This window comes from Seriola aureovittata, chromosome 9 (genome assembly GCF_021018895.1).
Source record: "Seriola aureovittata isolate HTS-2021-v1 ecotype China chromosome 9, ASM2101889v1, whole genome shotgun sequence".
NCBI lineage: Eukaryota > Metazoa > Chordata > Actinopteri > Carangiformes > Carangidae > Seriola > Seriola aureovittata.
In genome coordinates this window covers 6,086,207-6,100,583 of record NC_079372.1, presented here as the reverse complement: position 1 = coordinate 6,100,583, position 14,377 = coordinate 6,086,207, and the positions used below count along the sequence as shown (strand labels likewise).

At 38.9% G+C, this 14,377-nt stretch overlaps 1 long non-coding RNA gene across 4 annotated transcripts in view; it reads right to left on the bottom strand.

Annotated features, from left to right (window-relative positions):
- The window catches only part of LOC130174775 (uncharacterized), a 56,505-nt gene that overhangs the window by 30,029 nt on the left and 12,099 nt on the right, over positions 1-14,377 (bottom strand). The window lies entirely within an intron of this gene.

The window sequence follows — 14,377 nt, the reverse complement described above, 5'->3', positions numbered from 1 at the left end:
CCATACAGTAACGTGCATACCAACACATGCGCAGCAAGCAAGATGGGTTTGTTTTGTGTCAGTCAAAACAAGGTGGAAGGCACTGGCAGCCTACCTCCTTTCACCAAAATTACTGAGTATAAGCATTTTTTTAAAATGCGGGTAGACCCACTAAAAAAGGCAAGAGACTCCTTTTACACTGCCAGATGAGTTTGCCTTTTTAGTTTGGAGCAATGTCATCACATGCACACAGCGCACATGCACATTGGCAGGGGAAAGAGGGAGCTGCTATCCACCGTGCAAACTGGATAAAATGGATCTGTTAGTGTTATCCCCAGGTTGGAGCTCCTGTTAAGTGTCGGCGCCTCCATGCGATACACTTTGATCGGTTATTGTGTGTTTTTGAAACTTGTATCAGGGCTGCAAGTCACTCTTCTCTTTCATCTCCAAGTGCAGTATAGCAGCTGTGTTTCTGGTTTAACAGCACCGTTTTCAGCAGGTGACAGGTCTGTTTAGAGTGTCTGTGACGTTACTGCACAGAAAATAACAACACCACCAATACATTTGCTATTCCCTTATTTACAGAGTGGGCATGCAGCAGACAAACCCAGTACTACCACTGGTCCCTTGGGTTGTGTTTATTTTAATATTTAAATGCAAACATACACTTAGTGAAATGATTTCAGTTTGTGTTTTATTACTTTTTGAATAATTTCAGCATATCTTAACAATACCGCGGTAATACTGATAACCATGATATTTTTTGTCACTATAATCATGATATTACATTTTTATACAGTTTGATCTCTAAATAACTTTTTATTTTTTAATTACACACACACACACACATACGTATATTATTTTCTAATTTCAAGGAAAATAAGGGCTGTAATAGTTACATAACAGAGGGCTTTTCAAAAATGTGCATCTTTAAATAAAGTGCTTAATTTTGAATGAATAATTAATTTAAACGTGTATCTCAAGTTTCCCTTTTTCTTTTTTGTTGACTCCATTTCACATCTTAACAGACTCAATCATTTTATAACAAACAATCTCAACACATCTTACAATTAACACCTCCTTTCCACACTTACTTCTCCGACCATTGTCTATCATCTCTTCGTGTGTGTATCTCACTCAATGACTCGAGTCGCAATGATTGACTGAGTAGCACCACATGACCAGAGCCGTAAAGGCTACATAAAGCTGTGCCGGTTAAAACACAACTGCTCAGTCAAAATCTACTAGGATTACAGGGCGGGGTCTGGATTGGACAGAGTCTGGGTCCAGATGCGTATGGTGATCTGCCTATTAGTGGCCTCTGACAAAGTCGGCATTAAGAGCATAGTTGGGGTGAATGGGTAGGTCGACAAAAAAACAGGACAAGAGATCGTTGTTCATTTTTCATGTGAAACCGTTAGTCAAAGGTGTTTATTTATGTATTACTTTATTTATAACTATCTATACTCCACAACCTAAATCACATGTTAATTATTGTAACCGCGATGACAAACACATCCTCTAACATTAAGAAAGTACTTATTTTTGAACCCAAACCACCATCTTTAATTAAACCTATCCAGGTTTTTGTGCCTAAACCTACTGGCAGCTACTGCCAACTTTTAAGTTGGAAATCAATCAATACACCTTACATTTTGTATAATATGACAACTTTCGACCATTTCATTTGTTGTTATTAGCTCTCCTGCATGCCATACGCTTAAGTGATCGGATCTTCAATCTCTTAAAAATGTGTATACATTTCAACCGGATTATGCGACCTGCGGACATTTTTTTCGATCTCTTTGAGAGAAAAAAAAGTGGTCGAGCTTTGTTCCGGTGGCTCCGGCGGCACTACACCTATGCTCACCTAACCAGATCTCGTCGTGACAGCTTCACACATCCACAGGAGAGTGTAAAAGACGTATATAAAAGATCGATCTCAGGGCTTTATGAATCAATATCGGATTATTCAAATGAATATCGATTTTAATCAAATAATTGATTTATTTTTCAACTCAGCCCAGACATTAACCACAAGTTTATTATTGTAAACATGTCAAACAATGGTCTGAGACACCATTGCCGTTACACGGGCGTTTATTATTGTAGCATGCTGCCTTAAGGGCACTTGACATCAGGAGATGCTCATGTTGGTTGTATCTGGGAATAGGTATAAACAACCTATATGCTCATTTAAATTGAAGGACTTGTTGAGTAAAAAAATTATTTAGAAAATCTATCTGCAAATTGTTCACAGTGGAAGCTTGCTAGTGAGGGTCAGAGGAATCAATGCTGCTTTGATTATCTTGGAGAAGTTGTCTCGTTTTCAGGGAGTACAGCCTTGTCAGAAGTAGGGATGTCATGATACCAGAATTTGGTACCAATACCATGGAACATCCACAAATCTTTATTCCAGATTTGATACCACAGTAAAAAACAGAACAACAAAGGCTGCTGCCCACACAGTGTGCTAACACACATGCACGCATGAACACCTCCATATAGTGAGCAAGCAGTAGTATAAACAGACCAACAAGGTGACAGACCAAGGACGTGAAAATATTCATTTAAAAAGTCAGCGTAATAGTTTAACATTTCAACTGTGATGACCGTTGCCTGTTGTGACCACCCAGCTCATGTTATGAGCTGTCTCTACATTAGCCTAAATAAGCTAAAATTAGCCTTTGTTGGGCACCTTGGTGGCTAACCTGGTAGAGAGCGTACCACATGGGCTTAGTCCAACCCATGGCCCTTTGCTGCACATCATCCCCTCTCTCCCTCCCTGCATTTCCTGTCTATCTCTGTTGGAATAAAGTCAAAATGCCAAAAATATAACACAAAAAATAATAAATAAATAAAATTAGCCATTGTGAACATTGTGTGTGGTGCTGTTAGAGTAGATTTCTGCTGTCGCAGTTCACAAACAATAGCTAACATTTCAGGACATGAACATTTTGATGCTGTGTTGTAAATATAAAGTCAACTTAAACTCATGCACCCTGAATTCTGTGTACAGATCCAGATGCATGTTTTTAAGCTGTTGAGATAAGTTTGAGGTGTTTCCTCCTTTGGCACCATTTGTTTTCTGGCTGTTGGCTGTCTATAAGTTGTCCCTGATGATCCGCATCTAATACAAAACATCCAGTCATGGTATGTTTTTTTCCCCCACAAGTCACCGCAGACCTGTTGCTGCACCTGCGCTTGCTGCTGTCATTCTACGTGTTGCTGTTATTGTTCACTGTGCCATTTCTAACAGTTGTAGTGTTATTGTACTGCTTGTCAGTCCTGGAAGAATCTTTACCTACGACATCTAGTACTGTAGAAAAACAAGTACCATCACATTTTCAGAATTTTGGCATCGATTTGGTACCAAAGAATCGGCTCTCGTGAGATCCCTAGTCAGAAGTGGGTTTTTTATAAGTCAATTAATGGACCAAAGCCACTGTATGGTAATATTGTGTCACCCAACCCTTTCCTGTGTGGTGTTTGAGAGTTGACCAGTTTGTTGTTGAGGGTGTTAACCGTTTCATGTACTGAGCAAACCTCACAGACTGGATTTCGAGGAATAGACATTTGTGGAAATTTGTTTGTTTATTTGCAGAGTTAGATGAGAAGTCAGTGTCACTCATGTGTATGGTTAATGTGTAGCTGAAACCACTAGCCAGTTAGCTTAGCTTGGCATGAAGATCTCACTGCTGGCTGCCTTTCCAGACTTTGTGCTAAGCTAAGCGGATACTGGCTCCAGCTACATACAAATGCAAACATGGAAGTGATATTGATCTTCTCATCTAACTCTGACATACGAAATACCCTTATTTGCTTTCTGACCAAACTCCCTTAAATGCGGAAATAACTTCATGGTGTAATGTGTATAAATCTTGTTCTGCATTGCGATGCCTGTGATGTTTCTTTGGCCAGTGATGAATGAAAATGTGATAATCATGATCAGAGTGATATTTTCAATGAATAACTCCGAACTGTGATATGAATGCAATATTGTGTAGCCATGTTAAATCAATTCAAGGATGTCTCATAGGTTAATGAAGTCGGCGCCATTGGGCTAAGTATTATTATTATTATTATTTACACACACAGACACACAATATTACAATTATGTCTATATAAAATTATATCTATATATTTAGTTATAATCCATATTTTTTTATAGTTGGTGAAAATAAATGCAAGAGTAACATTAAATGGTAAAATGGGAAGATTCTCATAAAGTAAAAGTTAGTTAAACTTGATGGTTTCATGTTGACTGTTTTTGTGGTATTTAACACATTTATTTATGGAATCTACATGACAAAAGGGTGTAAAAACGGTTTTCTCCCAAATCTATCGATTTGAAAATGCTATGACTAATCTTAATTGTCACAATTGAATTCAACATTATATGTAAGGGTGAGCTACATGGCAGCCACTGAAAAAAAACAATACCATGAAATATAACTAATTTTATGTTACAGCAAATATATTAATCACCTTTGTGTCTTGAAAGCCATAAAGTATTGCATTTTAAGCCTTTTTTCATAATGTTAAACAAAGTGCAGATCAAATTTTCCTGAGGTGTAGACTATTGCAAGGTGGACAGCAACAGACAGGTGTAAGGTGCACACACAAATGCAACAACAGATCACCATATGGGCCAGTAGTGCCATTCAATCAAACACATCTATCCACCCAAGCAAGACTAAATTATATAGAAACCAATCAAGATGTGACAGGTTTTCCCCAACACAGCCAGGTTGTTTGAACCACAAACACACGCACACACACGCACACACACACGCACACACACACACACAAACACACACACACACACACACACACACACAGCAAGACGGCTATAAATGCATATAAGAGGACTCAACCTAGCTGCAGTGAAAAGCATAAATCAACAAGATTGATTTCCATGGTTTGACTGGTTTACAGAACAAATAAACAGATATACAGAGATAAAGATGGTGAGAAATAGATATAGATAGATTGATTGATTAAACTTTCCATTTCAGCCTAACATGCTGAATGTACATTGGGTGGTTTTGCAATTTCCATACTGAAGTTATAAAAATGCCAGTGATGCAGTTATGTGGTGGTCAATTCTGAAAATATGTTTAAAACAGTAATGATTCATTTTTAATGTAGTTTATATCCAAAATGTGCTTAATTCAATCTCCACTTCATGGTGTTTTACTGTCGGACAAAATATATAACTTATTAAATGCACATATAGACAATGGATAAAATACATTATGAACCAATTTCAGAGGAAATCATTAGATGATGGACAGATTCAGATAAACCTGGGCTTCTTAAACTATCACAAACATACTGTATATCTTTTGCTTATAATTAGCCTACGCTTTTTGTTTGATTTTAAATTAACAGAGCAGGTGGTGGTGCAAATAAAACACAGAATTACTAAATATCTCAAACCTCTGAGCACACAGTCCATAGGTTCTGTATAGTTACATTTGTATTGCAGAGCAGGATAACTTCTCCTTTACTGCAGTGAGTGAGCATATGATGAGAGATGGGCTTATACCTGGAAAAATCTTAGTAGCATAATGTTTGACTGACACATACATGAAGTATAACATGGACTATGTGTTTTAGTATGTGTTCCCGTTTTAAATTGGGTGTAACAAAAACTATTATACAAAGCCTAGGCTCCAGTTTTTGGCTATATTATGAGTATTTATGGATATTTCATGAGCCATAGCTTTTCACTGTTTTTTCATCACATCGTAACTCAAAAATAAAGGTCTTCTTTACTAGACCTTTTACAATCAATAAACTGTTTTTTTTAATCTTGTTTAACAGTCACTTACTGTCAGTTTTTGTATAAAGAACTCAAGCTATAAATTTAGGAATGAAATTTACTCCAATCGCTTGTTTTAACTTTCGGTAGGAGGTAGTCTGTTTATTTATGATTGGATTTGGCACAGGTCCTTAAGTCATCTAAAACTGCAAAAGCTGTGATTCAGAATCACTTTCTGTGGTGCATCACTCTTGACTGCCACTGCTGCTCCTCTAGAAAGTTAACCACTAACGGTCATTTGACAAGGTCTTTAATTCTCTTCATCTAAGCAGTTTTCCCTCGACTTTGGTGGGTTTTCCATGTCTGCACAAGCACACACCCATGTCTGGAGCCTTAATGCGTCCCTGTGAATAATTACACAAGTGTATGTATATACCATTGTCATAAAACCCTTGCAAAAGGAAAAAAGTATTATTTTTAATCAGCCCACAGAAACTTTTGCTTTGTAGCAAAGAAAATTGGAGTAAAGAGTGGCTTGGTGGACATGTTTGGTCATGTGGGTGGAGTTCAGACTGCAAAACAGAAAAGGATCCATCTTTTCTAGTCCACCTCTGACCAAATGGAGGAAATGTGCCTCTGGACAACATGGCTCTACCAAGACTTTTCCTGCCCTCAACATTTTTTTCATATTAATTGTTTGGTATGTTTCCCATCTTTTTTTAAACACCTGTGAAGAAGTTCAACCTCACGTTCCATTACGGCAAAGGCGGATATTACGTAATCAGACTTCATATGTTTCCAGTTACATATGCTGATGTCACTGTTTTTCACTTCTGCCATCCAACTCTGTCTCCACCACCACTACTAACTATTTCTGAGCAACATGGAAGCTATTATGTAGCCTCTAATTAAATAGCCAGAGAGCCTTTGTCACTATTTATTTTTGGATGGAGAATGAATAGGTTATATGTCAATGTATATATATTGCACGATGCATACAAGTTTCCACCAACACTCAAGTACATTTGAAATGACTCATTAACTTCTGTGGGAAGAGTAGAGAGTAGAGAGTAGAGTAAGAGGAGGATCCTATGAATGTATACATAATTTAAAGCTAATGTTTGAAATTTTATTCGTTCTGTCAGTTCTGATAGATTTAATTGATTAGAGAGCTCAAGCAAATATTTATCTCTCAGTAGCTGTAGGCATTTTGTGTGTGTATTAGAGATTCTGCTTGTCTTAATCATTTTTCCTCATGTCAGGCTTTGCTTAGGTACTGACATCTGGGCATTTATAGTGCTGGAAAGTAATGGCTGCTGGCTGGGGTTTAGCATACTTCAAGCCATACCTTAGAGGGCTAAGCAGGGGTTTGTTCAAACGGACAGATATTCCAGCTCTAATTTGAGCTAAATCCTGAGTGAAGCCAAAAGTTTCCCCGTTTGGACTGAGTGGGCTGAAGCCATAATAATACATTTATTGTGCATAGATAATTTGTTTTAACAGATTTATTTGAACAGATTTTTTCACTGTAGCTAAAGTGTGCAATATCCTTGTACTCAGCAAAAGAGGATGTGTGGATTAGCATGTATAACAGACAAACTGTGCAAATGCATATGGTGTACTTCGCTCTTTCCGAAATGTATGTATCACTTTGTTACGCAGCATGGTGGAAGAGGGCACTTAATGTTAATTTTGACTGACAGACTTGGTGAATAGAACCAAAGACACCCTGTATAATATACACTGTATCTCAACGTCTGAAAATTGTTGATTTAATACATTTATCAGATTTGATGTACTGACTTCAATGTAGTTGTGCCTAATATTTTGGTAAAATACTTATAAACAAAATATCAATCTCAAATATTTTACTTTCCTCAAACACACACCTACTTGTGTATATTTGGGAGTGGGGGGACAAAATACTGAATGTGCGAAAAGGTGGAATCAACACCTCTCTGTCACAGCTAAAGCCATACTACTATTAAGGTTACACAGCTGCAACTTTTCCACGGGTGTTGCTTGTATTGTGTTCAGCTTTTGTACCTCATCCCACTGAGGAAATACATGCTAAATATTGAGTAAAACTTTATTTTTGACAACACAGACAAGACCATAATTGTAGCAAACATGTAGTTTACTTTATGTTCACTGTTTGTTGTGCAAGTATAAAATCAATCTTAATGGAATGAAAAGTCGTACACAGCCTCTCTACTCTTTTCCTCACTCTGGTGGTGTCAATCACTGTGGCATCCCCACAAGTGCATAATATAGCAATAAATATATTTATGGCAAGACGTAACATTTGACTGTAAATATGTCTTGCCAACACACAAATAAATGGGTATGCCAGTTGAGCACCATATGCAACTAATTATGAACTCTTTTTTGTGTGTTTTAACAAGAAAGTGAGGGAGGCAAGGAGAGATAAAAAAAAGAGACAAGACAGTTAATCTTTTGGCATAATTTTAGCAGTACTTCCAATGTCTCACTTGTGCATTCATCCACAAAAGAAAAAATGAGGCAAAGAAACAGAATGAAGAACACTGAAACCCCACATTTATGTAACACTGTAAACATTGTAGCATGCCAGAAAGATGTTGCAACAAACCTAGGCTAACCAACATAAATTATGTTATATGCAGATACTGTTTCAGATTTACCCTGAAAACATTCCGAGTCTCTCTCCACCTCAACAAGAACACTTTGTTCTTGTGTTTAATCACTGGTACTGGCGGAGAGACTGCTGTGGTTATGAAATGCAGCCAAACATTTCAGGGAATGTACCAGTAATGAATAAAGGCTTAGCACTCTGGCACTATTTTACATGTTTGCTTCTATGGCATTCTCACTCCTATGTGCAACAAATAACCGGTCAAACATTAATGACATTACAAACTCAATTTTGAGACTTCTTCTTCAGTGGCTGATTAAGTTGTCCTTGGTCTTAAGAAACAAAAGACTTAAGGGTGAGCAATAAATCAATGCAGACCTTGTTTCCCCTGGGCTATTCAGCCACTTGGGGTGTAAAACGCTCAAAGGCAATGAGCACATGAAAGTCTGGAGCTGTGGACAGATTCTGCCCAGCAATTATCCTGTCTGCGTGCCTCCTAAACACTGCATACCAGATATGGGCCTCTTCAGCAACAGTCCCAGTTATGGAGACACAGATGCTAATGACACCATATTTTCAGAGCTGCAGAGACACAGGGCCTCTGGCCATCACTTCTAAAACACATGCCACACAGCCTGCACCACCCACACCACACAGACCTGTTATTGATGACCACTGACGGCTCTCCTCTTCACTCGTCTCTGAGTGGCCGCCATAGGCAACAAAGCAGTAAATACAACTTGTCAAGGTAACGCAACTTACTCATAACTGCTTATCAGTTACCTACACTTATCTTGTTAGTGAGGATAGATATCCTATTTAGATGTGTTGACATTGCAACACATTTTCTCTTGGTAGAGTTGTTCTGTCTAAGATTTTGTTTCCATTTTTGGCTGCTGCCCAGTAAGGAGCAGACTGACAAGCACCTGTCACATGGATTGATGTGTCCAGCTGGCGAGCAAGAGGTGGGCTACGAGACACAGGAGCAGGAGCAGCGCACATTAAATCTGACGGCCAAGATGAGAGGGGTGTGGTCGAGACCCAAGCAGAAGGTTTGAAGGTGAAAGAAAGATGAGGTAAGATGGAGGGGTGGAAGGGAGGGAGGGATGGATCATTGAGGGAGAAGGTGACAGGAAGAGTCTCTACCTTGGATATTTTCAAGGTGACTCAGTATGACAGAACATTCCCATGGGTTTACTACAGCAAGGAGGGATCGACAGAGAGGTATAGCTAGAAAGAGAGAGAGAGAGGGAGAGAGTAAGAGAGAGCGAGAGAGAGAATTTCAAGGTGCAAAAGCTCTTTGCAGATGTCCAAATATGCAGTAAATCACTCTGAGGACCTGAGGGTGCTCGAATGCTTTTTGACTGAATCTGTCTCCCAGCCCAGCGGCTCCAGAATGACTAAAACATTAACAGGAGTCTTCAGGGTAGCAGCAGCAGCCCACCCATCCCCCACTAGCGCCTGCACAATCCCAGGACTGTGCAAACATAAGGCCAAACCAAAATGGCCTCCATTCAGATGTTTGAAACCAAGAGAATGCTCAACTGGAAGATAGGCTTGTACACAAACTATCTATTTAGCTGTGTGTCCCCATTCCCATGAGTCATAAAGTTGCCCCTGGCATTTGAGTAGAGAGGTCTGTGTGTCGAGTTACAGGTGTTCTTTTTAACATGGTTGCTCAAAAAAAAAAAAAAAAGGGTTTATGACTTTTCTTCTATGGAGGGCTAAGGAAACAGAAGTGACACTGGGCTTAAAAAAAAAGTATAAACCTAGGATGTAATCACCTTTAGAGCACAATAACAAAAAGGCCTACACAGCATGCTATGCAACCATACTTCTGCAATCAGCGTGCTTTTCTGCAAACACCCACCGAGCAAAAGCAGCAAACCTTTAATCAAACCGACAGTCAAAGTGCTGAGAGGGAGGAAACAAATTACTGGTGAATGAAAACAAACAGTAATATTCAATTTTATTGTGTTCTATTATGAACACATAAAGAAGCATTACAATGAATATAAATAATAAAAAATGGAAGCTGCTTCCAAAACTTCATCAGCCTGGAATCATTACTTGATTTTACTTCCTTTGGTTTAGAATGAAGGAAAAAAACAAAAAGCCTTCTGTGAATGTTCAGTAAGAAGTTTAGTGCAGCACCATTATTCAAATGTGCAATAACATTAATGTATCTATTTCTTATTGCTCATAAATGTGGCGAGTAGTGAAATGGATAGTAGTGAAATGAACGAAATTCTTTCAATAGTTTTATGGGTACAAAATTACAACTCCACATTTTGAATTCATTGAACTGTAACTGGCAAGCTTACTTTGGAGGGTGAATAAATGTTCTTTTCATGTACGCTGTTTAAACTTTTTGAATGCTTCAACATTAATGTGTTATAATCTTAACACTGCTTTTTTTTCCTCAGACATTGTCCTATAGATAATATTATCTTCACTCCATCCCTCATTTTGCCTCCTTTGACCTCCAAATGAAAATGAATTACATGATTTAATGCTAATGAAGAGAACATTAATCGGGGATATAATCCAGTGAGCGCTTATAATTACAGCAGTGCTTCACAGAAATATATTCATGACTCAAAATGATTCAAATACAGTTAGTACTTCTCGACAATTATTCATATAGCATTACACATATATGCTTCATTTGCAATTTGCTTTAAACATCCTCTGATACAAAGACAGAAACAGTAATACTGCCACAAAGGGAGGGAAAAGGAGATGTGCAGAGGCAGGACCGGCTGTGGCTCTCTGCTGCTTTGATATGTGTGCTCGACTGCCCCCTGTCAGATGCAGCTGTCATTGCACAACATTTCATCAGAAAGGAAAACCACTCCCTATAATAGAACACCCCAGAAAAAAATGTCCTGTATCGTATATATTCATATGTATTATCGTATATTCACCCATTTATGTCATCTGCAGACATAAATGACGGGGTGAATATAACGATAATATATAAGCACACCATTTGAAACCTCAGAGGTTTATCACTTCTCCAAAATCTTTAAACACATAGTCAAATTAATAAGCTTTTTAATACAAACACATGATACAACATGGTGTTCAAAGATTTGCAAACATACACACTCTAAAGTTAAGTGGGTCTAGGACACCTATAGATTTAAAATATTACACATTAAAATACCCAAACTAGACAAATGAAAATGAGACCATTAATGACAAATTTCCTGGTCTCTGACCTTGTGCATTAAAACATTTAGGTATCCACTGCCATCCAGCTGAAATCAGAGCCTTTCCTTTTCATTCACATTTTCTGGCAATGTTTAAAAGCCAAACATCATAAAGCAGTTTTTGCTGTTGCAAAGATTACAAAGAGCACTGTTTTAGTCTGAGCCAGAAACCAATGTGTATCAACTGTGCATGGGGGGTAAAAACATGCTCAAAACTTCAGCCTGAAAGCAGCAACATAACTAGATACCAATAGGCAACATTGAATGCGTAAAGAAGATCCCAGTCAAATCATCAACAAATACAAAGCAAAGCACAAGTATGGCAAGGGACAAACGGTGAATTACATGTATAACACCACCTAAAATGCATGGGAGGACAACACTGCTCACAAAGTTAATACCTAGTTGTTTTTAAACATTAATTGCACTCATGGTAGAAAAGCTTAAACACAGTTGGACAGTATATCTTTGTGACAGTCCATTTTACATAAAGCCTGCATGTTCACTTGTACACTAGCTGTAATGCAGTAAAACTACCCTCTGTCACAAACACATGCTGTGTGACTGAACTGCAGAGTAGCCCACCAAAACTGATGCTGTGGGAATGGATACTGCATTACAGTACCTCAGTCCAACTAAAGGTGGCAGCACAGCCCCTGACACAAGACTTTGCCAACTGTGATCACTTCCAGAGAGCATCTTTAATGTCTCAACATAAACCACCAGGACCACAGAGAACCACCTGGTAGGTGATCAGTAACTTTGTGAATGAAGCCATTGTTGTGGTCGTCCTGCATAAACATTATAACTTCATAAACTCATCAGAACCAGAACTATTAGCTCCATATAGTAAATCAATAGTCTACCGTATCCTTGTCACCATCTTAAGGGAGAAAATACAGCATTGGCACTTTTCACACCTTGGAGTGCTTTGTTCTCAGTAACACCTTCCCCTGATAAATGGACACAGGAAAGAATACACAGAGGGGCCACTGCAGATGAACATGCATCACTGCATTCATTTCGCAGTGCTTCAAGTCTGCTCAGTGCAGAATGACATCACTCAACCAAGACCACTGGAGCAGAACCAGAGCCTGTAAGGCTATTCAAATTAATTAACAAATGACCTTAGATTAAAGGGGGAGTCACAGATCAGACAATGAAGGCATTTATCAATTCAATAGGCAAGGCTAATCTCACATGATGCCTTTCTATCATTTCTCTGTGCTACAAGCCCACACTCCCTTACACTGACGCGCATAAGACACACACTGTATTATACACAAGTTAATATAAAAAACAGCTGTAGGGTATAGAATAATTTACTTTCGTCTCACAGCTGTTTCAATGAAAACCCAAGTTGTATTAAAATGCCTTCGGATATAAAAGCATCACTGGTTGTTTTTTTCTATTTGGGGAGGAAAATTCCACAATAAAGAAGCAACCAGGAATCCTGTCACAGTGCTGTCTGATAAAGTGTGAAATAAGCTGCAGCCCAGATAGTATTTTCTTTTATTTCAAGAACAGACTATATCCGAACCATCTCAGAGAGACAAGTCAATCTCAAGGTTCACTAATACAGTCCCATGGACAGGGGATAAATCCCTAGTAGGCAACAAAAAGCAGATCAATAAAGAAAGCATGTAAACAAACCACAGTGGAAATGAAGTTGAGATGGATGGAGAGTGGGATAGTGAGGGTGACCAGCAGTGTTTCAAATAAAGCACATGGGGAGGAAGTGAAAGATAGAATAAAGGGCAGAAAGCCAGGGGAACTGCCAGGGTGAAGAGCAGTGGGAGTGCAAATAAGGAGTGGGAGATGCACGGCCATGAAGGAGAGAAAGGAGCAGAGAATGAGGGAGAGAGCGAGTCAGGGAGATGGGGGAAGCGAGAAATTGAGGGAGAGAGAAAAACGGTAGTGTAGAAGTGATTTATGCTAGTTGTATAATTTTCTACAATGCTGCTCCCCCCGTCTTCCCTACGGCTCTCCTTTCCTCCTCCATATACCACCCTCCCACCAGGGTGTGCTCCTCCTCACTGTCACACCAAGGAACAGTCCCTGGCCACACCAGCCAGTGATTAAGATTCTGCCGTGATGCGACTGCAGCACTTCGCAAATGGAAGACTGGACATAATTTCCCTAAAATGCTGTTTTTTATCACCTATTTCCCCTTCATCAGCTTGCCGCACACGATTGATAGCTGATGGCACCTCTGACAACTTAACGTTTTTATGGCTAGATTTATGGGCTATCTGCTCCTCTCCTTTTACAGCTCAAACTCTGTAAAAATGCTTATTTCTCAGATAAGGAGAGGGAGGGTGTGTGTCTATGTGTATGGAATGGTATCACACCCAGCTAAATGTATGTATGAGAGCAGGGCCCACCTCACTGCATTGCAGTCCAGATCTCTGCTAGGCTTCCAGTGCTTTATGGCTACTCCAAGACAGAAATTACCTCTGCATAGCACCATGGATTAAATAATACTTCTCACTTCTCAGACAGCACACCACCCAACTCTCATCACCTCCTTAGCAGCAAACATTTGCCACTATCCTCTTTCTAGGAAATAATAAACACTTGACCACAAGCAAGTCGTATCTATGCAAACAATATGTCTATTCATACAGAGACTTTTCTCTCCCAGATATAGGCCTATCAAGGTATTATAGGATTTTTTAAGCAAAATAGAATGAAAAGGGATTAACAATAAAACACCTTCACTATATACTATACAACGAGAAGCTCTAAAGCCTGTGTCTTTTTTCCTTTATAGAAAGGCGCATGCCCTGTTAGCATGTGTAT